General features: G+C 50.7%; 1 protein-coding gene across 2 annotated transcripts in view; it reads left to right on the top strand.

The window, feature by feature from the left end:
* Window positions 1-26590, top strand: part of MED14 (mediator complex subunit 14) — a 1045467-nt gene that overhangs the window by 476020 nt on the left and 542857 nt on the right. The window lies entirely within an intron of this gene.

Below are 26590 nucleotides of genomic sequence, written 5' to 3'. Positions count from 1 at the left end.
ATTCTAGCAGCAGTGTGAAAAAAATAAATACATTTTATTAATTACTTTTTCAGTAGTGAGACAAGGCCATCAAACAAGTGAATATCTGCCTATCTGAAGAAAGTATATAATCCTGCACTCGAAATAATAGGGATTATGACATTGACGCAGATCAGTAGGAATGTTGTGACTTGAATGCCAATTCACTCTTCCTCAGAATTCCTCATTGTTAGAAATAGTTTAAAGGGGATTAATAAGAGACATACTCGATACAATACTTTGTGTAAAGTTGTTGTTTGTAGTGGGTAGTAGGCTCTGTGCTCTGCCTTTGGCTAGTCTACAAAGCAGGCCAGTAGTGCTATCACTCAGATCTCACCCGCAGGCATATTTGTATTTTGTTGTATTTGTTTTTATTTATTTATTTTTTGCAGAACATAAATTCGGAATGCCAATAAAGAGAAAAGGGGGGAAGAAAACAAAATACATTTCTGCAGGGCATAATACCTATCTATTTATCACATTTCACAACATAGAAGAGAGATAATCATATCGTTTGCATTGTGCATTTTTAAAGGAGGTTCTATCTCATGGCTTAGTTGTGTCTCGGTAAGACCATGCTCTTAGATATTGATATATATTAGGAGTTTATGCATCATTTGATCTTTCAAATTGTATATAGTATTCATTTCTTTAAGCCATCCATTTTAGTCAGGATCGATAATCCTTTACAGTGCCTCACTATTATTGGCCTTCCTACTCTTATTGTGTGGCACAGACCTGTGAATGAATGAATGAAATGGCTTTTATATAGCGCATGGCTACCCGGGAGCATCCCAGCGCTGACATCGTTATTAGAAGCACAGGCACCGTAGGGGAAAAGCCAGGTTTTTAGCTGTTTTCGGAAGGTGAGGTGGTTGGGCTTCCCACGAAGGTCCAGCGGAAGAGTGTTCGAAAGTCTGGCGGCGTTGTATGAAAAAAGCCGGCCGCCACTTTGTGCCTTCTTAATCCTGGGTACAACTTCTAGGTGAAGCTCATCAGAGCGAAGGTTTCTATTCACCCTGTAGGGGCTGATCATAGCTTTATTGATGGGAGGTCCACTCCCTTCCAGAGACTTATGGGCAACGCAGAGGGCCTTAAAGTTAATTCTCTCTTGCACTGGGAGTCAGTGGAGGGAGCAAAACGCGGGCCTTGCTGAACAACAATTGGAGGTCCATGTCTGCAGTCTCGCTGCACAATTTTGTACGACCTGCAGTTTAGTGACCACTGATTTTGGTGCTCCTAGGTAGAGCCATAGTCTATCCTTGAGAGAATTAATGCCTGGAGCAACAGTTTTTTTTACTGGAAATGGTAAATGGGGAAGGACTTTACGGGTCATTCTAAGCAAGCCATAACATGAAGCAGTCATCTTCCTAGCCTGTTCTTTAAAAGTAAGGTCTTGGTCTAGCCAGATTCCCAGACTTTTTATCTCTGTTTTTGAGGCTGGCACCGGGCCTATACTAGCCGGCCACATAGTACTTGCTTTAAAGCTTAGAGGGTTGCAGATAATCATAAGCTCAGTTTTTTCGCCATTAAGTTTTAGGTGGGACAGACTTAGCAACTTTCTCGAGGCAGGCGTGGAAATTATTGCAAGACTGTCTCGGCAGTGGTAAGGGTTTGATTGATTTGGAGGAAGCTTGGCGCTCAAGCGTGTACGTAGTCGAGTATAAAGAACAATAGTGTCCGGTGCTACCAGGTCAGGGGGGACAAACCCAATGAAATTACCCCTGCAATGCGTAGGTCATGGCCCACATCAATAACTGAAAATGAGATCCTGTGCACACGTATGGATAATTAACTGGTTCTGTTTGTATTCAACATAATCCAGAAAGTGTCTGAGAATTCTTATTATGAATATACACTGGTCGACATCAGGCGTGTTGCGTGCAAGATTTCTTTTAATGAAATGTTCAACTCAATATACATAAGAAAATAATCAGCCGACACGTGTTTCGTCACAACGTGTAGCTGTTGTGACTCATCAGGGCTGTAACGGAAGGTGGTTATATCGGAAATTACCTCTGTAAGAAGTCGCCTGAGGAGAAGGAAATATCCCGCCGAGGAAAGGGCGGGAGCTGGGATCGAACGGGTAAATGCTCAAGTAGCAGGATCGGTTGTGGAGCGGTCTCGGATGTGGGATCAGCTCACGATTCCAAGACTGGTCAGGATGATTCAATGCTACAACCAGCTGTGTATCATCGGCGTAAGTTACTATATGAATTCCGAAGGGGGATACAATATCCGCCAATGGGGCCATATAGACATTAAAAAGAGTCGGACTCTAGGATGAATCCTAAGGAACTCCGCACTGTAAAGGAATAGGATTTGAGGTGGTATCACCTTCAAAAACCTGGAAGAATCTTTCTTCGAGGAAAGATTGTAGCCATAGTAGGGCTGTGCCATTCACTCCTGAGGCGGTGAACCAGGAAACAGTGGTTTACCGTATCGAAGACCGCGCTCAAGAGAATTATAGCTAATGACCTTCCTGAGTCAAGAATCTTTCTAGATTCTTCCACCACTGCTAGTAAGGCAGTTTCAGTGCCTTGTCGAGGGCAAAAGCCTGTTTGGGAGGGTGGAGCATATCATTGGATTCTAGGAACGCGGAGAGCGTATGGTTAACATATTTCTCCGCCATCTTGCTGATTACAGGAAGGAACGAAATGGGGCGATAGTTACCCAAGTTGGCTGGATCCAGATTTTTTTTTTTTTTTTTTTTTTTTTTTTTTTAGCAGCGCCTTTACCATAGCCCTTTTCCAATCAGGAGGGACCGAACCCGTGGACAGTGAAGCATTAATCAGGCAAGTGGCAATGGGGGCAATTGTAGGTGCAACCAGTTTCAGGATACTTGGAGGTGCAAGGTCTAGTGGCGACCCACTTTTTACTGATGACAGGATGGCTGGAAATGATTCCTGTGTCGTTGGGGTAAAGGTCTCCATTTGATGTTTAGTTGCATGCCCACCCGCATTCGTATCCTTGAGTCAAATGTCGCTGCCTTTTTGGGGGCGATGCTTAAGGATGTTTTGTACTTTAGTAGCAAAGTATTCTGCATGTTCATTGCAACGGAAACCCTGAGGGGTCTGATGCAGCAGGAGGGCCAGGGACTTTGAGTAGCTTTTTGGCAATGAGAAAGGTTTCTCTAGCGGAATTACCGGCTAACACGATCTTTTCCTCATAATAGGTGGCTTGGGCTATTTTTTTTTCTGCCTTGTACCGTCCAATAGCTGCCCTGTATTCCAATTTCTTCTCGGGTAAGAAATCTTTCCTAGAGACCCTTTCCAATTTTTTACATTGCTTTTTTAAGATACGTAACTTAGAGGAGAACCATGGGGACTTGTTTGATCCGGCTTTCTTCTGAATTGATATTTTAGGGTGAACCAGATTGAGTGATCCCTCAATCCAGTTGCAAAATCTTTCATTGGTTGCAATTGGATTAGGATCAGGGTTTGGTCTCGTTTTTTCGAGTTCTTAGGTCCACCTTTTCAGGGAGAGTTTGGGCCAGGGTCAGATTCGGGTTCGTATTAACTGAGTGAGTGATTCAGTGTTTGATGGCGACCAGAAAAAGGGAATTAAAAAATGGTCCGCCATGGAAGGGGGATGGGCTCTTTCCCCTTTAGGTCTACCAGATAAAAAAAAAATAGGGTCGAGGAGGTGCCCTTTGACATGGGTTGCTTGCGGGACCTTCTGAAGCAGTTGATGGGCCCGAGGTCTTGGGCTAGTTCAGTTGCGGCGATCGCTGAGGGATCATCGAAATGCAATTTCAAATCTCCTAGGAGAGTAAAATTAGCAGCGACACTGGCAAGATTGATGACTGTTTCTAGCATGGATTTGCACAATTGGCCTGTCGCCCCTGGAGGGCGATAGATAAGAATGCCTGAGAGGGAGAGAGTGGGAGTAAATTCTATTGAGAAGTGGTTGTTCTCGCTGTCAGATAATGGGCTACCTGACAGGCGACAAGTCAAATAATATTTATAAATAAAAGCAACACCACCGCCCTCGCCTGTCGCTCTGTTCGCCCTGTGAATTGAATATCCCGGGGGAAGTGCTTGGACTATATCTGGCTCTGAGCTGGTATTGAGCCAGGTTTCTGTAAGGAACAAGACTTCCGGGTCTGAGTCTTTTATGAACATAGAGATTTCCACGGTGTGTTTGGGTAAAGATCTACAATTAAGTAGAAATAATTTGTATCATTTCCCGAGGGGTGGAGGGGGGACAACAAGTGTGTAAAGTTCAATCCGACAGTGAAGACATCTATCCTGGAGCGTCTCAATCGAGATAGTGTGTGCACATTTTGGCCCTGGGATTCTATTTAACTGTTTGAGCTGCGAGCTAGTATAATAATAATAATCTGGGGAAGGGGAGGCAGGGGTTCTGGCCCCGTTTAGACGCAGACTGGCTTGCCATTGGCACGCCAGCAGTGCGCGTCCGCTGCACTGTCGCGTCATCTGGCGCTTTTATGGTACCAGTATTGCGTCGGGTTCCAGCTGCTAGAGCGCTGACCCGGTGCCTAAGTGCGTGTGCTGATGAGAATGGATCCCCCACTACCCTAGAGCATTGAACACAGCTCTCCTCGTAACCTCAGAGACACTTTTTTAAAAATAGCAGCAGCGTTTTAAAATCAGTAACACGTATTAAAAATAGCACCAGTATATTTAAAAACAATTGCAGCAATGCTAAGGTTAAGAACTGAAGGTAACAAACCAAATAAGCAATCGAGCTTCCGTGAGGGTAAATGCTTCTAATTACAGCTGTGCGGTCGCGTCATCTGGCGCTTTTATGGCGTCAGTCGTGCGTCGGGTTCCACCTGCTAGAGCGCTGACCCGGCGCCTAAGTGCGTGTGCTGATGAGAATGGATCCTCCACTACCCTAGAGCATTGAGCACAGCTCTCCTCGTAACCTCAGAGACACTTTTTTTTAAAGTAGCAGCAGTGTTTTAAAATCAGTAACACGTATTAAAAATAGCACCAGTATATTTAAAAACAGTAGCAGCAATGATTATGTTAAGAACTGAGGGTAACAAACCAAATAAACAATCGAGCTTCCGCAAGGGTAAATGCTTCTAATTACCTGTGTGTAATTAATTTGTTAGTTTGACCCAGTATGGTTAAAGTTGGGATAAAATCAGTTATTGTCGCATCTGCTTTTGTCAAGGCATATGAATAAAGAATTTCTCCCCAATTTTTCATTAGCTTAGAGAAGGTAGCAAACCTAGTTTCTGTCTGCCTCCTTTTCCCCCACCATTAGGTGATTGATTTTATTCCATTGAGAAATGTTATGGGGATTACACAGAAGTCCAAAATATTAATCCTATAGAAATTAGATTTTTTGCTTAATTAATCATATCTTCAGAAAATGTCAATTTCTATGCCCATTATCGAATATTACCATGTAATGTTTCCAAGAAAAGCAAATGATAGTCTATAAATATGGTGTGCTGTAGCAGGTCGTCATTTTTCAGGAATATGCATGTCATTGCTACCGCTGTCTGCAACATTTAGAAAAAAATAATCATGGAACTGTAAATAAAAAAACTTTTTTGGGAACATTAATTCATTTTGACGATTGTTGAAGGCTTAGAAACTGTTTCACTAAAATAATCAAATACTTGCTTCACTAATTATATTTTAATTTTTATCCAACCTACGTTTACTTGACTTTGACATCCATATATAACGATGTGTTGCCCCCATATCGACCAGCTTTGAGTTGTTTTGATATTTTAAAGTTTCTCTGGATGATCTTCCAAAGAGGAGGAGCGATTCCATAGCCTGGAACCAAAGAGTGTTGTCATTCTACCTTGATCGTACTTGAGGGTTTTAGATGAACAATCAACTGTTCTTGAAGCATGTCCGAGCTAATAACTGGAAGGCTGTGCAGAAATTAACAATCTCACAATGGATAGTGCTCTGCATAAAGATCTACGCTTTGGCCAAGGAGCAGCCCTCCGAGCATTTGCATTTTCATTCCACCAGAGCCAAGTGTGCGACCATTGAGTTAGCTCGCGGAGTCCCTGCCCTAGACATCTAGCTGTGGTTTCCTTACCTTTGAATTTCCCCAGGTGTCCGATCTGGAATATTTTTGTGAACAGTACCCCTGTGCGTTGGTAGGTAGCGTTGTTCGGCTCCACTCGCTTCGTCTGCGTCATTCGTGCCAGAAGTGCAGTCCGCGACACCTATATAGACACCACCGCAGCGCCTTTTTTTTCTTTCCGTGCCAGCCAGCGCTGATCCAACAGAAGCGCTACTCCTCAGCCATTTCATGACTGGATTTTTTTAACGTTTTGTCGAGTTTTGATGTTTTCCTCCTCGTGTGGTAGGATATGTCATCCCGAAAGACATGTGTTAAGCCCTGTGGAGGCTCCCAACTGCCGATGTCGGTTAGTGACCCGCATCATGTCTGCCTGTGGTGTCCTAAGCACAACCATGATAAAAAGTCATGCTCTGATTACTGGGCCATGAACACGAAGTCTTTTAGGGAATCCCTGAAGCTCATGGTGGCCGGGCATTCGACTCAGTGAAAATCAAGGTCTCGGTCGAGGGGAAGGTCCCAGGATCATTTGCAGAGCCTGAAGTAGTTATCATCGCAATCCCACTCTAAGTCTTTGGGACATTCAAGTAAGAGGTACAAGAAGGAGATCAAGAAGTCGAAACAGTATTCGTCTTATCCGTCGGTTGAAGCGACGAGGGAGCATCAGCATCAAGGCCTGGTTTCTCGGAGCCTGCATCTGGGCTGACTCCGTGTCGCCCTGATTTTTCAGGAGCCAGATCAGTCCCAGCCCAACTAAGAGTTTTATGAGGCCATGTACCTCATATTTGGGTGGTCTGACCATGTCGCCATGCCTTCGGGCCCTGAAATCCGTCACCCAGGCGCTCATCCCTAGCAGACTCGACTACAGGAACGCCCTCTACTCAGGAACAACAACCAAGCTCCTGAGACGACTACAACGAATCCAGAACGCCTCGGCACGACTAATTCTCGACGTCCCCTGACGCAGCCACATCACACCCCACCTGAGAGGCCTGCACTGGCTCCCTGTCAACAAGCGGATCACCTTCAAACTCCTCATCCACGCACACAAAGCCCTACACAACACCGGACCTACATACCTCAACAACCGACTCAGCTTCCACACCCCCACCAGAAGCCCCCGCTCAGCCAACCTCGCCCTCGCCACAGTCCCTCGTATCCGGAAAACCACCGGCGCGCTTTACAAATGCATTGATTGATTGATAGGGTTAGAGGGGGCCCAATCTGATTCTTTGATGGCGGTGTTGTGCGGGCGAGCCTCCAGGGATTCATTCCTGGATCTGGACAGGTGCCGTCCTACTATATTGACCTTTCCCTGCACCGGTCCCAATGCTGATGCTCCTTGCGCTGTTGGTGCCATCCCCATTGTGATCACTGACTCCGACACAGAGACAGATAGGACCTCAATTTAGTTCTCACTTTTTTGATATGTTCTGGTTTCGAGCCTCTCCACAACTATCCCCTCAGGCTTCACACTAAAAACGGCCTTTCTGGTTTCAATTACGTCTGCTGTCCGCTGGAAATCATGTAGCTGCCAATCTGATATATTGACTTTTGTGCCTTAAGATAGATACAGAACAGCGCTCTGTTAAACCTTGCTAGGTTATATTATTTGTGCTTTGCCTATCTGACATGGAGAGCATGCTCAGCTTACGTGCACTGCATTGAATTATCATAGTGTCCTTTGTTTAGAAAAATGGCCAGTCAGCAATCTTCTGAATGTAATAGTCTTTCTAGGTGATGTGAACTAGTAACTAAGTTACATGAAGACCTTACTTGTAAGCATCACTATTCCTCTTATCCATATTATGTGATACTTTCAAATTCATTATCATCCAATGGCTTAGTTCTTAGACCTTCCAAAAATGTAGAAAGACTAAGTGATGATTAAATTCACATTTTTTTGTACTATAAGCACTCTTTTTAAGACCCCTCATAAGGTCGAGGTGCCTCCCCCAAATTCACTGGCCACCTATTTGGGGCCTTAGTAATGGATAAGGGTCCAAAACACAATAATTGGGGTTCTGTCGCCGTTTAATGTTAATGCAATTCTGCACATCCATTTCTCAACTTCTTGCATTCAGTTGCAGATTTTCTTGGCCAAAGTTAATTCATCAGTAATCAATACAACTCTCCGTGTACTATCTGCATACAACATTTGCAATAGGCCAAAGTTCTGAATCAGTTTCGCTAGAGAGGAAACATAAAGATTAAACCCATTTCGGTCTTGAGATCGAGGCTTGTGGTACTCCACATGTTAAAGTTCTCATTTATAGCAGTGGGAGTCCATGTAAACAGTTGAGTGTGGTTTGTTAGAAATGAGTACAACTAAGCCAAGGTTTTTTTTCTAATTCCCAAGGCTTTTAATCTAATTAATAATGTTGGACGAGAGATTTCGTCACATGCAGCACTAAGATCCGAAAGGACTAGTGCAACACTGTGACCCTTGTCCAGCTAAATCCTTTTATGTCAACCAACAGTTACATGGGCAGTCTGAGTACAGTGTAGAGTCCTAAACCCAACCTGTGCTCAATCATTGTAGCTGGGAATGGTAGAAATGAGAATGGCTTGTAAATAGAGAGTAGTTCCGGGCCAGCATTTAGTTTCTTTAGAATAAGGAGAATTTGAGCTTCTTTCCATGATTGAGGATAGGTGGCTGTGGTAATTGCTTGATTACATAGATAGGTTCAAAATGTCGCCAAGAAGTCCACTCCCATATGGACGTAAGTAGGGGGGCAAGGATCTAATGGAGACCCAGACTTCGTTGTCATAATCATGGTGCGTGTGTTGCTGTCTCGCAGCGGGCATGGGAGTGGGACTCGTTCAAGGCGGTCGTCAGAGGGATCTGTATCTCCTCCACCTCCGGGGTCCGGAAAGTGCTCCTGGGGGACGTGGAGAGGGCGGACGCGGCGCTGCGCAACTCCGAAAGGGCTCACCACTCGGGGGAGCAATCTCTTGAAGAGGTAGCCGCAGCGCGTGAGTGCGTGGCGGTGCAAGTGGAGCGGCTCCGTTGTTTTGACTATAAGACGTACCTCACTAGGGCGCATGCAGAGAGGGACAAAGTCGGGTCACTCCTGGCCTGGTTGGCGAATCCGGCTGCGCGGGGCTCCCCCATACTCTCGCTGACCACCGGGGAGGGGACTGTGGTGTACTCTCAGAATGAGATTAATGATCAGTTTTTGGCATATTACTCTGCACTTTATACCAACACCATGCAGGATGCTCCTGGGGACCTGGGGGACTTCCTGGCCGCGGCCCGATTACCGAAACTAGCCCCCAATTTCAGAGAGGCGTTGGGGGGTGATATCTCACTTGGTGAGATTCGGACGGCGATCAAACATATGGCGCATAAGAAGACTCCGGGGACAGATGGGCTTCCTGTGGAGTTTTACGCGGCCTATGTGGACCTGCTTGCCCCACAGCTGCAGTCAGTCTATAGGGAGGCCTGGACAGCGGGACAATTGCCCGCCACTGCTAGAGAAGCGTTGATTATACCGCTCCTGAAAAAAGGAGGGGACCCGGGGGCCAGGACAGCTTATCGTCTGCTCTCCATGCTAACGGTGGACTATAAGATTCTGAGCAAAATACTGGCCGAGCGCTTACTGGCCCACATGCCCACCCTGATTCACCCGGACCAAGCTGGGTTCATTCCGCGACGGAACACGTCGACGTGTATCCGGAGACTGTTGCAGGTCATGGAGGTGGACAGCGTGGATTACCCAGCCGCCTTGACCCTGTCGGTTGATATGGAGAAGGCCTTTGACAGCGTGGAGTGGCCGTATCTGTTTAGGGTCTTGCAGGAGTTTGGCTTGGGGGATGGGTTCGTGCGTTGGACGAGGTTGCTCTATACCAACTCGGTGGCTAGGGTGCGAACGGGGACCACGATTTCGGCTCCCTATCCTGTACGTCGGGGAACGAGGCAGGGCTGCTCGCTATCGCCGCTGCTGTTTGCCCTGGCAATCGAGCCGCTTGCGGCCCATGCCCGAATGGGACGCGCGTATGCTGGGCTGATCCTGCGGGGGGGAGACCCATTATATTTCCCTCTACGCGGACGATTTATTGCTTTTCCTGGCTGACGCGGAGGGGGCCCTTCAAGGCGCTAGGGTGCTACTGGAGGATTTTGGGCGCCGCTCGGGCCTAAGGGTCAATTGGGACAAGACTTGCGTCTACCCCATTACTCAGTGGGAGCGAATTCCCCCCTCCCTGGGGGCGATCCGCTGTGCGGATAGTTGTCTGCCGTATTTGGGAGTGCGCATTTATCGCACCCAGCGCGACCTGTTGGAGGGGAATGTGGGGAGGGCGATCGCGGGCCTGGCGGGCAGTATGGGATTCTGGAGCACTCTCGCGCTCTCGGTGGCCGGGCGGGTGGCGCTGCTGAAGATGGTGGCGCTCCCACGCCTGTTGTATTTTTTCCGCACACTCCCTGTCTGGGTGCCGGTGTCACTCTTCCGCAAACTTACGGCCATGGTTACGGGCTTTATCTGGGGGGCGGGCAGACGGCGGGTGGCGCTGACCACGCTGCGCCGGCCCAGAGCCGAGGGGGGGCTTGCGGTACCTGATTTCGAGTGGTACTATTTGGCTGCCCAGCTACAATGGCTCACGCAGGCAGTGGCACGGGAATTTAGAGGCCCCGAGGGTCCGCAGGGTAGAATGATCCCGCGACACGTGCTTTCCTTTATCGTTTTCCAACAGCGACTCGAGCTGTCACAACTAACGCTCGAAGAGCGAACGCTCCGGCTGTGTTGGAACCGGAGCCTGCGGAGGGCCGGCGCTGCTCGCCCTTACGCTCCGGAGATCCCCTTGGGTATGTGCACGGCCCTCCCCCACGGCGGGGACTGGTCGGGGCTGGCCTGCTGGGAAGATCTAGGGATACAGATGGTGGGAGACCTGTACCTAAATGGAGAGCTTCGGCCATTCCAGGAGCTGCAGGACTCCTTCGGGATTCCGAGGGGCGGCTATCTCCTCCACGCGGCCTTGGTGGCGGCGCTGCGGAAGCACTGGGGAGTGGGGCTCTCGGAACCGCGGACGGCGGCCGGCTGTCAGTATGTGGTCATGGCGGCGGGCACATTCAAGGCCATTACTTGCCTCTATCAGAGAATGGCCACGGAACATCTAGCTCCTTTGACTGCGCTGAAGGATAAGTGGGAAGCCGATATCGGAAAACCTATCCCGGAACTGACATGGCCTGCACTTCAGAGACGGGCCTGGAAGAGCACGCGTAACGCCCGGTTTCAGCTGGTGCAGTATTTCACCCTGCATAGGGCATACCTGACGCCGGCTAAATTGTTTCAGTATTTTGGGGGCCCCATGCCGCAGTGCCCTCGTTGTGGAGAGGAGGGGGCTGACTTTAAACACATGTTTTGGTCCTGCGATGTTTTAAGTGGCTACTGGGAGGAGGTCGTCTGATGCCTGGCCCAAGTGACAGGGCGGGAGTTGCGGGTGGAGATGGGAGTCTGTTTGCTGCTTTGGTTTCCACACACGCCGCGCACGAAAATCACTAGCAAGTTTTGCGACCTGGGGCTGGTGGTGGCCAAGCGAGAAATTACGCTCCACTGGAAGTCGAGGACGGGTCCCAGCGTCGCGAGGTGGAGAGCGACATTTACCAAGTGGGCGGGTAGCGAGGGCACGTTCAGGCTGCAGCTTGCGCTTAGGAGAAACGATGACAAGGCTCTGGACATGGCTCGGGCGTGGGAAGCACTAATGGTTGATCTCCAGGGATGGGGAACAGCGGGGGAGGGAGGCCCTGTGGCACTGGAGCAACAGGCAGGTACTTAGGGGTGGGGGAGGCTAGCTGATTGGCTCATGGGGGCCGGGGGCTCTCCTTTTCCTCTTTGCCTGGGGCCTGTCTGTGGTGGTGGGGGGGGGGCGGCTCATGGCTCTTAATACGGCTCCTTCTAAGAGAGGTTATCCTGGTAGTAGTCGTCCCGGCACACTGACATGTGGGTGGGGGGGGGGCTGTATTATTTCAGGGGAGGGTTTGGGGACGGCGCGTTGGTAGGTGGAAGTGGCCCAGATTGTATTTGGATGTGATTTTATAAGCGGATGGCGGCCACTGGCCAGATGAACATTGTGGATGTCAATTGTGTTTGAGTAATGCAATAAAAAATGTTTTTGCAAAAAAAAAAAAAATGGTGCGTGTGTTGCTGTTTAATAAGATAGTAGCTCAAAATCCCTCCGTGGCAGTCACATCTTCTTCCCTTTGTTCACTCCTGGTGAAGTTAATACAGATTTTGTCTAGCTTTTCTTGAATGAAAGATAAAAAAGGTTCAAATAGAGATTCTGAATTAGTAGGCTCAGCATCTACAAAGTTTGGGAAACACATACTTCTTATAAAGTTAAAAGCTTCCCCGTCCAATTTTTCTGCTGTTAGTGTGAGAAAGTGCTATCTTTCTTGCATGGTATGCCCCCACTTTTTGCTGAATGCACTTTGACTGGGTGTGCCCTGGACTCCTGCCAATCAGGTGCCAAGGGCCTATGTTCCTTCCCTAAAACCTAAAACCCAAATTGGCAAACCCTGGCCACATGTCAGCACCTGGTAAATGGTACCCTAGGTACCCAGGGCCTTGTGACCAGTGAAGGCCTCTAAGGGCTGCAGCACTTATTGTGCCACCCTTAGAGGACCTGTACCCTAACACAAACACACTGCCCTTGCAGGCTGAGTATCTGGGTACAGGACAAAACAGAGTTGATATGGAACACATCCCTGTGTGCCATGCCCACAACCTACACTGCCCTGGCATACACAAGCCACCCCTCTACCTGGGTAACCTATGCCAGTGGTGTGGGCACAGGAGCATGAGCCCTGTACCCCTACAGTACCCAGGTCCATTCCCGGGCACTGTAAGTGCAGTGCTGCTATTTAAGAATATATGGTGCTGAGAGCTTGTCAAACACGAACTCCACAGCACCATAATGGCAACACTGAAGACTGAGAAGTTTGGTATCAAACTTCTCAGCACATTAAACCCGCACTGATGCCAGTGTGGGATTTAATGTAAAAAGCATTACAGAGGGCAACTTAGAGATGCCCCCTGAAACCTAACCTACAATCCACGTCTGGTCTGAGAGGCTGCCTAGGCTGCCACAGAGCAGACATGTTGCTGGACCCCTGGGTGGAGAGCCCCCGCTCTCCTGGGCCTGCAACAATGCACATCCTGGGCGAGGTGCCAGGTCTCCTCCCCCAGGATGGGCAGGGGTAAGCTTCAAAGGCATGCTGCCTTTGTGAGCTTCTCCAGGCCACTTGCTGTACTAAGCAACTGACCCCCACCGGTTCTGACCCCCACTCTGGCGGGAAGACTGGCCGGAAACCCCAAGTAAGGAGGTGCCAGCCTCTGCCAACCCCACCCCTCAGGTGGGGGAGGCGAGGTGAAGCACATCTCCGGGCTCTCGCCATCTTGAAGATGGGAACCCCTGCCCAATCAGGACTAGGCTACTGCCCCCCTCCCACAGGAGAGTGGCAGGATAGGGGGTGTACTCACCCCAGGGCAGGGACCCATTGTTCCCTGCCCTTTACCTACCTGTAACTCCCCTAAATCTAGTATTTAGGGGCACCCTGAACCTTCCTTCCTTAGATTCCAGATTCCGAAAAAGCAAAGAAGAAAGAAGACCTGCTGTGCAGCTGCTAAGAAGAGGAAGACACCAACTACTTTGGCCCCACCCCTACTGGCCTATCGACCCTCGAACCTGCTCCTGCTAAGTCCCGGCACCTCTTGTGGCCAGCAACCTCACAAACCCCGGAGGACCTGGCTACGTTGTGACTCTGAGCATCTGGGACTCCCATGAGCAGTGGCTCTGCTCAAAGCAAGATCTAACCCCAGGCATCAGCGCGGAACCGCGAACCCTGCACACTCTGCACCCGCCAAGCCTGGCCTGTGCTGGAGTGACCCCCCACTTCCCCCGGCGACTGTGACCCTGAATCCAGCACCCAAGGACTTACCTCGACGCTCCTGACGACGCCTGCAGCCTCAGAACCAGGGACCCCGCCAACCGCTATCGACGTCGTCAGAGCTACTTAGACGCGCCCACGCGCGCTGTCAGTTCTTTCTTTTTCGGCACGGCAGCGCAGATCCGATAGAAATGGCTACCCCTAGTTAAAAGTTTTAACTTGGTTTCTGGCAACTTGTTTTGTCGTGTACTTGACTCCTGGTGCAATAGAGATGCCCGGGTTTAAGTCCTGTAGAGCCTGCCATCCAAACATGTCGGTATCGGACCCTCACGACATGTGTCTCTTCTGCTTAGGGCACGCCCATGACCCCGAGGCGTGCCCCGATTGTCGGGCCATGGCGCTGAAAGCATTGCGGGAGCGTTCCCGAAAGTTGTTGGAGGTCCGGCAATCGGTTCCGCGCCGATCCCGTGGGAGGTCAAGGCACCGGTTGCAGAGCCATCAGCATCGTTTGTTGGAATCAGGGACAGGTAAGTCTAGGCGCCATAAAAAGTCGAAGAAGAGACGTCGCTCTTCCTCTACCTCTCACCAGTTGCTGGACGCGGTGGAGGGGGCGGGCGGTAACTCCCCCGCGGCTCCGTTGGAGCCTCCGTTGTTGCCAGCGGTCTACCCTCCCTTTCCGGGGCCGCACGCGACTTCGGACGAGGTGCAGGCCTTTAGGTCTGCCTTGCGCCATTTGTTTGCCCCACCGGGTCCCTCCGGAGTGCCTTCAGGCCCCGCGGATCCGTCGGGAGGGTTTGCCCCCGTGCCGCCGCCTCTGGCCTCGGCTACGCCGGCACCATATCCTGCGGCGCTGCCGGCCTCGGCCCGGGCCTCTGCGCCGGCCCTGGATCCGGAATCGGCACCGCCACCGGACGGCACTGACCCGGGACTGGTATCTCCCTTCAATGAAGTGCTTACTGATATCCTGTGGGCACCTGGGTTAAACCTAACACAGGAGTCCCTGTAGACAAGGGTGTGGCGCACCACCATCTCCCGGCACCGGGCGATCCCAGCTTTCTCACACAACACCCAACTCCTGAGAGTCTGGTTGTCCAGGCTTCTGCCTCGCCGAGTGCGTTCCCTTCTGCTCCTCCGGACAAGGAATCTAGGAAACTGGAGCAATTTGGGAAAAAGATTTTCACATCTGCCAGCTCTGGGTTGCGGGCGGTGAATACTGCGTGCCTGCTAGGCCGCTATTCCCATTCTGTGTGGGACACTGTGGCACAGGTGCTGCCTCATTGCCCTGTGGAAGCATGGGCGATTCTCTCCCAAGCCATTACAGAAGGGAGAGATGCTGCAAACTTTACTATTCGTTGTGGAGTTGACACAGCCGATTCTCTCGGTAGGGTACTTTCCACAACTGTGGTGCTCTGTCGTTCTGCTTGGCCCCGAACTACTGGCTTTTCTGGGGATGCCCATAACACCCTGTTGGACATGCCCTTTGAGGGTTCATGCCTCTTTGGTGCTAAGGCAGATAGCACCCTAGAATGCTTTAAGGACTCTCGGGCTACAGCCCAGTCCTTGGGTCTCGCCACCACGCGTACTCCCTCGGGGTCTGCTTTACGGTCCTGTCGAGGTCAAGGTCGGGGCGCCCAGGCGCATTCTTTTCAGACCCGCAAGGCTGCGCAGCCACAGTCTCAGCGCTGCCGCGGACGTGGGACCCGCCGTGGTGGGTCCAGAGGACAGCGGACGGGTCAGTCCACCACCTCCCCTGCCGCCGCTGCCTCTAAACCTTCCTAGTCCTGTGTTTCAGACCCAAATGACGCCAGTGGGTGGCAGGATTCACCATCACCTTCCCCACTGGCGCTCCATAACCTCGGACAGGTGGTTTCTGCAAATAATCCGTAGGGGCTATTCCCTCCCCTTCGAATCTACCTCTCCGGCCATGCCACCTCAGTACCACCGCATGTCTGGGGTACACTTGGCACTTCTCCAGCAGGAAGTTACGGCCCTCTTGGCCAAGAGTGCCATCGAGCATGTTCCGATGCCAGAAGTAGGTCGTGATTGTTACTCCCACTACTTCTTGGTTTCGAAGAAGGACAAAGGTCTGTGCCCTATCTTAGACCTTCAGAACATCAGTCGCTTCCCCTGGAAGGAGACGTTCAAGATGCTCACGCTAGTTCAGGTCTTGTCTGCTCTAGACCCGCAAGACTGGCTGGTAGCGTTGGACTTGCAGGATGCTTATTTTCATATTCCTATCCTGCCAGCCCACCGGCATTACCTACAGTTCACGGTGGGCCACGAACACTTTCAGTTCACCGCACTCCCTTTCGGCCTTACCAGCGCCCCTTGGGTGTTCACGAAAGTGAGGCCGGTGGTCGCAGCTTATCTGCGCAGATCAGTGGTTTCAGTCTTCCCCCTATCTCGACGACTGGCTGTTGAAGGCGAGCTCACCCCCGGCAGTCGTCTCCCACCTCCAGACTACGGCCGACCTCCTGCATTTGCTGGGGTTTTCCATCAACGTGCCGGAGTCGCACCTGATTCCCTCTCAGAAGCTCCTCTTCATCGGAGCAGTTCTGGATACGGCGCAATTTTGGGTTTATCCACCCGAGCAGCGAGTCTAGGACATTCGGGCTATGATTCCGATGTTTCTGCCCTGGTCCTGGGTTTCGGTCAGGAAGACACTGAGGCTGCTTGGCCTCATGGCCTCCTGCATCCTGCTGATCGATCATGCCAGATGGCATATGCGGGCTCTGCAGTGGGACCTGAAGTTCCAGTGGACGCAGCATCGGGGGAACCTGTCCGACTAAGTCCAGATCTCAGAGGGCACTGCACAGGACTTGCAGTGGTGGCTCACGAACCAGCGTTGGGTCCGCGGCAGATCCCTCTCCCTTCCCAAACCGGAGCACTCAGTAGTGACGGACGCGTCCCTCCTGGGATGGGGCGGCCACATGGGAGAGGCGGAGATCAGAGGCCTCTGGTCTCCGGCGGAGTCCAAAATCCATATCAACCTTTTGAAGCTCAGGGCGATCCTACTTGCACTGAAAGCATTCCTTCCCTCTGTCAAGGGGAGAGTAGTGCAGGTGTTCACAGACGACACCACCGCCATGTGGTACTGCAACAAACAGGGCGGGGTGGGGTCGTGGACCCTATGTCAGGAGGCTCTACGTCTCTGGATGTGGCTGGAACGTCAAGGCATTTCCATAGTGGTTCAACACCTGGCAGGTTCACTGAACGCCAGGGCGGACGAACTCAGCCAAAGGTGGATGTTAGATCACGAATGGCGTCTTCACTCGGAGGTGGTGCATGGTCTCTTTCAGCAGTGGGGAGAACCTTGGTTAGATCTATTCACCACCGAAGAGAACACGCAATGTCAGCAGTTCTGCGCGTTGGAGTTTCCAAGGCGGCACTCGCTAGGCGACGCTCTTCGTCGCGAGTGGAGTTACGGTATGTTGTACGCCTTTCCGCCTATACCACTTCTGCCCAGAGTGCTGAAGATCAGGCGCGCCCGGGACCAAGTCATTCTTGTGGCACCGGACTGGGCTCGAAGAGTTTGGTATCCTGAGCTACTCAGCTACTCAGTATACCCTGATCCGACTGCTTCTTCTGGAGGATCTCCTGTCGCTGCAACTGGGGACGGTCCTCCACCTGAACCTGTCTAGCCTTCACCTCCTTGTGTGGCGATTGAGCGGCGACAGCTGATTCCATTTGAGTTGCCTCCCAAAGTCTGTAATGTGATTCTGGCAGCCAGGTGTCCCTCCACTAAAATGGTATACGCCTGTCGATCGAAACAATTTGTGGCAAGAGAAGAGGAGAGGCTCCACTATTGCTTGGGTATGTATTCTAAGGTAAGGCTTACTTGTGTAACAATATATCTGTAAGAGACATTAGTTTTTGATAGATTCCTTACCGCCCGCCGATCCTCCCTGTTCTGCGAACTGTTCTCTAGGGTTCACGTCATCCCTTTCAGGGCCCTAGTTCTATTGCACCAGTAGTTGGTCTCTGGCATGGCTCTGAACTTCTGGCGCGGAAAAGTTGTGTACAGAACTGACATCCGTGCACGTGGGCGTGTCTAAGTAGCTCTGACGACGTCATGTCGGCGGCTACGACGCCAGCGACGTACGCAGTGCCGTACGACGACGCCTACCGAGCAGGAGTACTGCTGACGAAAACCTTTTGGATCCAGTCTGACGCCTGGAGATATTCTAAGGTAAGGAATCTATCACTAACTAATGTCTCTTACAGATATATCGTTACACAAGTAAGTAACTGGTGCTTTCGTTAATAGACCTAATTAAATAAAATATCTTTTTAGCTAAAACGTATGTATAACTTGGTCATTCGTTAAACCAATTTTTCTCCAGGCTCTCTAGTTTGTTACAGCATCTCTTCGCTATGGCTAAGCCTACCACTATTCATGTTGCCCGTAGTGCATTCTGGTTTCTACAGGTGGCTGGTGAGTTGAAATTGGTGGGGTGAGTGAAGCAGACAAGCCTGGAACTGCTATCCAGCAAGGAAAGTGGACATGCTCCTTGGGGGGAAAATTTATTAAAATAGGGTCAACTTATGCATTTTATATCCCTATATACCACCTTGGCAGAACATCGGGTTCAAATAATTATGATATCAAGTTTGGTCTGGTGTTAGCCAAGACCTTTTGATTTTTCAAAAATATACAAAATACTTCTAGGGGCTTTCAACCAATCCTCTTCATCCACTGGTCTATTATGTTGTCATTCCCATTTTCTCCCAACCACTACAGCATATAACATACAGCATGGGTCATCCTACTTCACATCAACAAACAGTAATTCACTACGAGGGACTGTGTAGTAATGAAGTCCACGCAGGAAGGATGAAATTCAGGATGCTTTATTGAAGATAGTTAGATGTGGGGGCGCTAGGTGGCGCACAAGCAGAATGGTGGCACTGGAGTCGGGCTTTAGCAGCTCGGTGCAATAATCCGATCAAAAATCCTGCCCAGATGGTCCTAATCAGTAAATAACTGAAGTGATGGAATGACTGTCCACCCGTGCCTAACTCCCGTAAGTTTGGTGCACGTGGCACGCTCCTAACTGCCGCTACAGTGTTGCTGTGAATCCCCGCTGCTGGAGACCTGAGCGCCTGGAGCCGCTGCCGGGCAGAACTCGCCACGCGCGCAACGCTGTGCCCACGTGGCAACTGGGCCTCATATCGACGTCGGCCCACAACCCTGGCACAACTGACGACCGCAGTGAGGTAGCAAACAGCCCACCCCCAGAGCATACCGCTGTGCTGAACCCCGCACAAGCCTGCAACGAAGGAAGCTCCAAAGATTCAAACGTCCTGTCGCTGCTATCACCATTCCTGCCTTTGTTACCAGCGTTGCGCCGCTGCTGCCGCCGTCACCTAGGACCGAACCGTGGCGGCACTGAGAGAGCTCTGGCGGCCCGCCGACCGCAACTCTGCTGGTGCTGTATATTACTGGCGCTTGGCCCCATGCCCAGTAGTGATCCCTCGGCGCGGTGAGGAGGCACACATTGACAGAAACAGCGCACTACCGACCAGATGCACTCTGAACATCGCCAGAATCCCTGCTGAAGGTTGTTCAAACCAATCACATTAGGCGCCCCAACATTGAGACAAGCGGAGAGGGGGTTTACGGATATTAGCCATAGTACAGCGAGAATTACCGCTGCGCCCTGCCACCTGGCGTAAACCTTACACCACCGGAGCCCCCGCACAGGGAAGTGCCATCCTGCACAAAGTCTGGCCAGGGACCCATAGCTGCCTCCTCTATAGCCCCCTGTGGCGGGACCTGGCTAGTGACGGTGACAGGGGCCGTAACCTATCCCACTCCATTACGTTGTTGATGGCACTGGCCATCACCTCTGGTTGTCACACAGAGCGAAAGAGGAGACCGGGCACCGAATATCCATTGACTGACAAGGCCCTCACAGCTGTAGCACATCCAGCATGGGGAAGGCAGATATGAAGCATCCAAGGCTGGTGTTTGAGGCCAGGAAGAGTAGCCGCACGCAGTATGAAGATCCCAACGCGTCCAGCGACGCACCTACACCGGGGTCATCTCCTGCACCCGATGATGACATGAAAACTATACTTCTGGAGGTGCGCCAAAGCCTCGCATCAATAGCCGAGATAATGGACGCAATGAATAACCAAATGGACGCTATCGTGCATAAACTAGAGGGCCATGAAGAACGCATCAAAGAAGCGGAGAGGCGCATCTCTGACACTGAAGACACCACAACCCATCTCCGGGCAAACGTGGAGCACATGGACAAACTGCTGAAGATCAGCGCAGCGAAAAATGAAGATTTAGAAGCGTGCAGTTGAAGGAATACCATACGGGTCCTTGGCATTTCCGAGAGCACCAACAGTAGGAAGATGGAAGAATATATAGAAAGTCTCCTGCGCGACACAATCGGTGCTGAATCTTTCTCGTCCCAATTCACGTTGAAAGGGCGCACAGGTCACTCGGACCCAGACCTCCCCCGGGAAGCACGCCTCCCCCCATCATCGCCCGGCTACTGAATTACTGGGACAGGTACACTGCTCTTAAGGCAGCTAGGGAAAATTGCCAACTGACTTTTGAAGGAACTCACTTCACTATATAGTTCATGCCCGACAAAAAGAAATTGCGAGAGGCCCAAATCGACTCCTATACTTGGTGCGCCTGCAAGTCACCCACCAAGGCAAACAGACATTCTTTACCAAGCCGCACCAAGTGGAAGACTTTTTAAATGACTCAAGCGTCACAACAACCCCTCTACCACGCCGACCTCCTCACCTAGATCAAGATCCCCGGCCACAGAGTAGCAGACACCGGGGGCAAGGCAGGGCCGTACCCCGAGATGCTGAAGACACCGCAACGACGCAGCGACATCAGACATTGGAAACCCACATCTTCAGGACACAGCCTCCTGACAGTGAGCATCAGATCAGTGACAATATCAGCCGCCTGACAGCGAGCATCAGATAAGTGACAATGTGGGACCATGGGACACTGAGTTACCGGGCATCCTTGCCTTCTTGGAGCTAGACCACTCCATCGTTCTGTCTCTCTGAGGGCAGGGAGTACACGTGCATGACCCTAGGAGTCCCCCCTCCCCCCCGAGGGTGCTCCCCCTTGGTTCTGAGCTGCAGCTTCACAAGCAGCTTTTTCTTGACGTTACAGGGATTTAGGGAGGAGGGTGGGTGTGAGAAAGTGCCCTCTCTCTTGCATGGTATGCCCCCACTTTTTGCTGAATTGCTGATCTTCTTTGACTGATTGTGCCCTGGGCTCCCGCTAATCAGATACCCAGGGCCTATGTTCCTTCCCTAAAACTGCATTGAAGCCTAAACCCAATTGGCATCTCTGGCCACATGTCAGCCCCTGGTAAATGGTACCACAGGTACCCAGGGCACTGTGACCAGGTAAGGCCTCTAAGGGCTGCAGCACTTATTGTGCCACCCTTCGAGGCCCTGTACCCTGACTCTCACACACTGCCTTTGCAGCCTGCGTGTCTTGGTGCAGAACAAAACAGAGTCGACATGGCACACATCCCTGTGTGCCATGCCCACAAACCCCTGCTATGGCATACATCAGTCCCCCTCTAGCTGGGTGCCCTTTGCCAGTGGTGAGGGTACAGGTGCATGAGCCCTGTGCCCCTACAGTGCCCAAGTCCATTCCTGGGCACTGTAAGTGCAGTATTGCCATTAAGAGTAGATGGTGCTGGGAGGTTGTCATTACGAACTCCACTGCACCATGATGGCCACACTGAAGACTGGGAAGTTTGCTATCAAACTTCTCAGCACATTAAACCCGCACTGATGCCAGTGTGGGATTTAATGTAAAATGCATGACAGAGGGCATCTTAGAGATGCCCACTGAAATTTGACCAACTTCTAGTCACCTGACTGAGTGGCTGCTTAAGCTGCCACCACCAGGCATGTTTCTGGACCCTTGGGTCGAGAGCCTGCCGCTCTCGGGGTCCTGAAACAATGCACATCCTGGGACGAGGTGCCAAGCCTCTTCCTCCAGGATGGGCAGAGTTCACGAGGGAGAAGCTTCAAAGGCATGCCGCCTTTGCGAGCCTCTCCAGACCATTTGCTGCTTTCAGCAACTGGTCCCCACTGGTTCTATCCCCCACTTTGGGCAGGAGAGCCTGCCGGAAAAACAAGTGAGGAAGGGGGGTGTGCCCATCTTTGCCAACTCCACCCCTCAGGTGGGAGAGGCGAGGTGAAGTACAACCTCGAGTTCCTGCCATCTTGAGGATGGGGGGGGGACCTGGCCAACCAGGAACAGGCTCCTGCCCCCCTCCCACGGGAGAGTGGCAGAATAGCGGGTGTACCCACCCCAGGGAGGGGACCCATTGGTCCCTGCCCTTTACCTACCTGTAACACCCCTAAATTTAGTATTGAGGTGGCACCCTCAACCTTGCTTCTTCAGATTGAGAAACCAAAAGAGAAGGACCGAAGAGCCATGCAGAGCTAACAAGAGGACGACGCCCACTGACTTGGCCCCAGCCCTACAGGCCTGTCTGCCCTCGAACCTGCTCCTGCGAAACCCCGGTGTGTCCTGCAGCCAGCAACCTCAAGAATCCCAGAGGACCTGCCTGCCTTCACTTCAAGGTCTGAATCTCCCGTGAACAACGGACTTGTTCAAACTGCAGCTTCTGGCTCCTGCCGGATACTATGAATTCAGCACACTCTTCACCCGCCGACCCGAGCTCGAGTGAAACAACACCCCAAGGCGGTCACCCCAGCGACCCTGACCCAAGATCTGGCGATTCCTGACCTGCCTCAAGCCTCCAGACTACGCCTGCAGCCTCAATCCAGAGGGCCCACCCTACCCCGACCAGAGCGGGTAAGAAAATCCGACCTTAAAAGGCACCCCTGCACCCGTCGCCCCACAGCTTTGTGTGCCCCAACCAACAGTGCCTAACCAAGCTAAGACGTCCCAACTTACCCCTCGAAGTGGTGGTCGCACCCAGAAGATCCTCGTCCCCGAGCCTGCAGCATTTCTTCCAAACAGAGGTTCCCCATAGAAAACAACAGGGCGCCCAACATCGAAACAGCACTCTGCACCCGGCTGCCCCAGTGCCACGGAGGGTGCACTTTTTGTGCCTACTTGTTTCCCCCTTTGTCCTGACCTAAACCCTAGGAGCTTTGCTCCTACAGCCGTGTGACCTGCTAGCCAGCAGCCACCAACCGCAGACCCCCTATCCTCCATAGGACAATATCGGGCCTCAACACTCGCCACCCTAGTGCCGCTGAGGGTGCAACAACAGTGCATCACTGATCCTGGGGGACCCCTGAGTCTAACCCCAGAACCTTAATTTCCACAGTCGTTTACATACCTGCAACCCGATAACCTGTTTTCCCTCCATAGGATAACATTGACAATTTTCCCTCCCAAAAACATGACTAAGTGTGGAGTTTTGAAAACTAAAGATATTCTTTAAAAATCGTGCAAATAACAAAAACATATTTACTCAACTGTTTTCATGAAATGTCCCAGTGCTGGATCTAGGCACCCAGCACTGAGTTACAAAAAGTAACGTAAAAGTAACTTACCTGCAATTTGTTGAAAAAGCCTATTCATTCCAATGTACTATACCTGCCAAGTATTGCAATCTACTCCATTATCTGTAAATCAAAGCCAGTACAATTTCTACAGCATTTTCGAACTGTATTCAATCAAGTAACTTATTACTGCAAAGTATTTTTATGCTTACCTGTGCCAGGCTTGCTTGGTTCTAGAAATAAAACAGTATATTTTTTATACAAAACAGTTGGCCTAGAGTTCAGTTCATGAGTGTGTGAATTCATTTGCTGATAGTGTGTACATCAAATGCTTTTAACACTGTCCTCTGAAATTGCCTTACTGCTCGACCGATTTACCACTATTAGAGAGTAAAGTTCTAGCTAACTTTACCCTCTGCCTACCTTTGGGGACTCTTGGACTCTATACACACTGAACCTCACTTTGGTGCAGTATATATCAAGCCAGTTTCTTACAGTGGGGTAAACCTTTCTAGCATGTTTGGGATGCTTCAGTGGGAGGGGTAGGGTTTAGGGCTGTTTTTGGAGTTTAATCGCAGTACACACGCCACATGTGATGAAAAGTTGTATTGTTGCTTCATCTATGTTCCTCATAGGCACAGAGTAGCTACCACATCGCTCATCATAACTCACCGCTACACATGGCTAATTTAACAACTTCCCAGAATCTGTAGATCCTCACTTGGAATGTCAGGGAGTTGAGAGACCCGAGGAAAAGCCGCCAAGTACTGGCATACCTGGATAGGCATCAGGCCCATATTGCAATGCTCCAGGAGACCCATATCAATCGCAGTCACAACAACACCTTTGCCAGCAAATAGGCAGAACACAGCATATTCTCTTAGTACTCCTCGTACTCCAGAGGGACGGCCATACTTATTATTGAAAACATCCCCTTTACTTTGGCTGGATCAGCACAAAACCAGTACAGACGATACTGTCTAGTGTGGGGCAGGCTCAGCATGGACTCTGTCACCTTAGCATATTGCTATGGCCCCAATGTAGATCCCCCCTGAATTTTTTAACATGCTTTGGGGTAAGATCTTGGAGATAGTATCCACCCACCTCATATGGAGAGGGGATTTCAATGTTGCTCTTAACCCTGCCATAGACAGATCTGACCCTGCCCCACACCATTACAATGGATCACAGAAAGCGCTACATGGCATAACTGCGAATAATGGTTTACTGGATGCCTGGTGCCACTTTAATCCGCATGCCACCGAGGGCACACATTACACAACCCAGCTTGCATCTTGGGCCCGCCTAGACTACTTCCGACTTAAACAAGGTTTAAACCCCTTGATCACTAATGTCACACACTTGGCGAGAACATATTCTGACCATGCTCCCGTAAAACTAGCTCTTACACCCCCAGGATATGACACCCCGCGAAGAACCTGGCGGCTTCAACCCTTAGCACTGCTAGATGCGGTGTTCCACGATGAATTAGGGCAGGAAATTCAAGATTTTTACAGAAAAATAAAGGCTCCTTAGACCGTGTTGAGATGGTCTGGGAGGCCTTCAAGGTCACAATCAGGGGTTTCTGTATCTCGAAGAGCTCGGGCGTCCTGCGAGATATACAGGGTATACTGAAAACAAATTGGAAACCGAGCTCAAGCAACTTGAGACACGGCTTACTGCTGGCGCTGATAGACGAGCCCAACATGAGCTCCGAGAGATAAGTTAACTGAGTATACCACCACTGCTGACCGGAAAGCGAAATTCAGGGGTAAACACTGGGTTGCCAGACGGTATGGTGAAGAGGAACGGCCTGGGAAAGCGCTGGTCGAAACAATACGAAGACCCCGCTTTTCCAATCACGTACTAGAAATTACAGGGCCCGGAGACGTCATTTATAGGGATACCACTGACATACTCCGCATCTTCTCTTCACACTACTCCTCGCTGTACACACCACAGAGACATGACGATCTCGATCTTGACAAATATCTAGTGGACGTAGCATTGGGGTGACTGGGTGACGCTCAACGGGATTTCCTAAGTGCCCCTTTCGAGTTGGGCAAGATACGGGAAGCCATAATGCACACAAAATCAGGCAAAGCCCCTGGCCTAGACGGGCTCCCCAGAGAATTCTACAAACCATACATAGACTACTTAGCTTCTATCCTTCAAGAGGTATATGAGGACGCTGTAGACAATGGCATACTTTCCCCCGTCCATGAGAGAGGCACTCATCACATCCCTACGTAAACCTGGAAAACCCGCTCTTCATTGTGACTCTTACAGGCCGCTTGCTCTCAATTATTGCGACACTAAAATCCTAGCCAAAGTTGTAGCCAACAGACTGAATTTACTTATGGACAAGCTGGCTCTCCCCGACCAAGCGGGCTTCATCCCCGGTAGAGCGACCACACATAATCTTCGCACATTGTTTTCGATTCTCCATAATATCGACCCTGACTTGCTGCCGTATTCTTGGACGCCACTAAGGCGTTCGATTCTGTTGAATGGGACTACTTAATAGGAATTCTGCAGCGAAAGGGCTTTTCTCCATTGTTCCTATCCTGGATCAGGTTGCTCTCCCGAATTCCTGCAGTCAAAGTCCTAATAAATGGACAATTATCGCCAGCCTTTCATATCTCCAGGGGCACCCAACAGGGGTGGCCACTCTCCCCCCTATTTTTCGCCCTAGTGATAGAACCATTGGCAGCCAAATTTCGACAACACCATCAAGACAAAGCACTGCGCTGAAGTCTGCGTCAAATATTACTCTCTCTCTATGCAGAGGACATCACCCTCAATGTCCGTGACCTGCAGACCAACATTAACCCACTTCTACGAGAATTTATAGTTTTCGGGAAGTTATCCGGGATTTACATAAACTGGGGAAAGTCCCAAATATTCCCTCTCACCTCAGCGGTCGTGCTATTCGCCCTAGACTTCCCGCTTGAGTGGTGTCACTCAGACATGCGCTACCTAGGGATCCGCATCCCCAAAGACCGGGAGGAGCTCATGCGCCTAAACTATGTTAGAGCCCTAGATCATATCACAGACCATGTCACTTGATGGATTTCCCTACCCCTCTCCCTGGCGGGCCGTGCCTCCATGATCAAGATGATGGTTCTCCCACAATTGCTATATCTTTTTCTCAATATCCCTTATAATCCCGGCTGACAT

The sequence above is a fragment of the Triturus cristatus genome, chromosome 8 (genome assembly GCF_964204655.1).
Source record: "Triturus cristatus chromosome 8, aTriCri1.1, whole genome shotgun sequence".
Classification (NCBI taxonomy): domain Eukaryota; kingdom Metazoa; phylum Chordata; class Amphibia; order Caudata; family Salamandridae; genus Triturus; species Triturus cristatus.
This window is presented reverse-complemented; position numbering and strand designations above follow the sequence as displayed.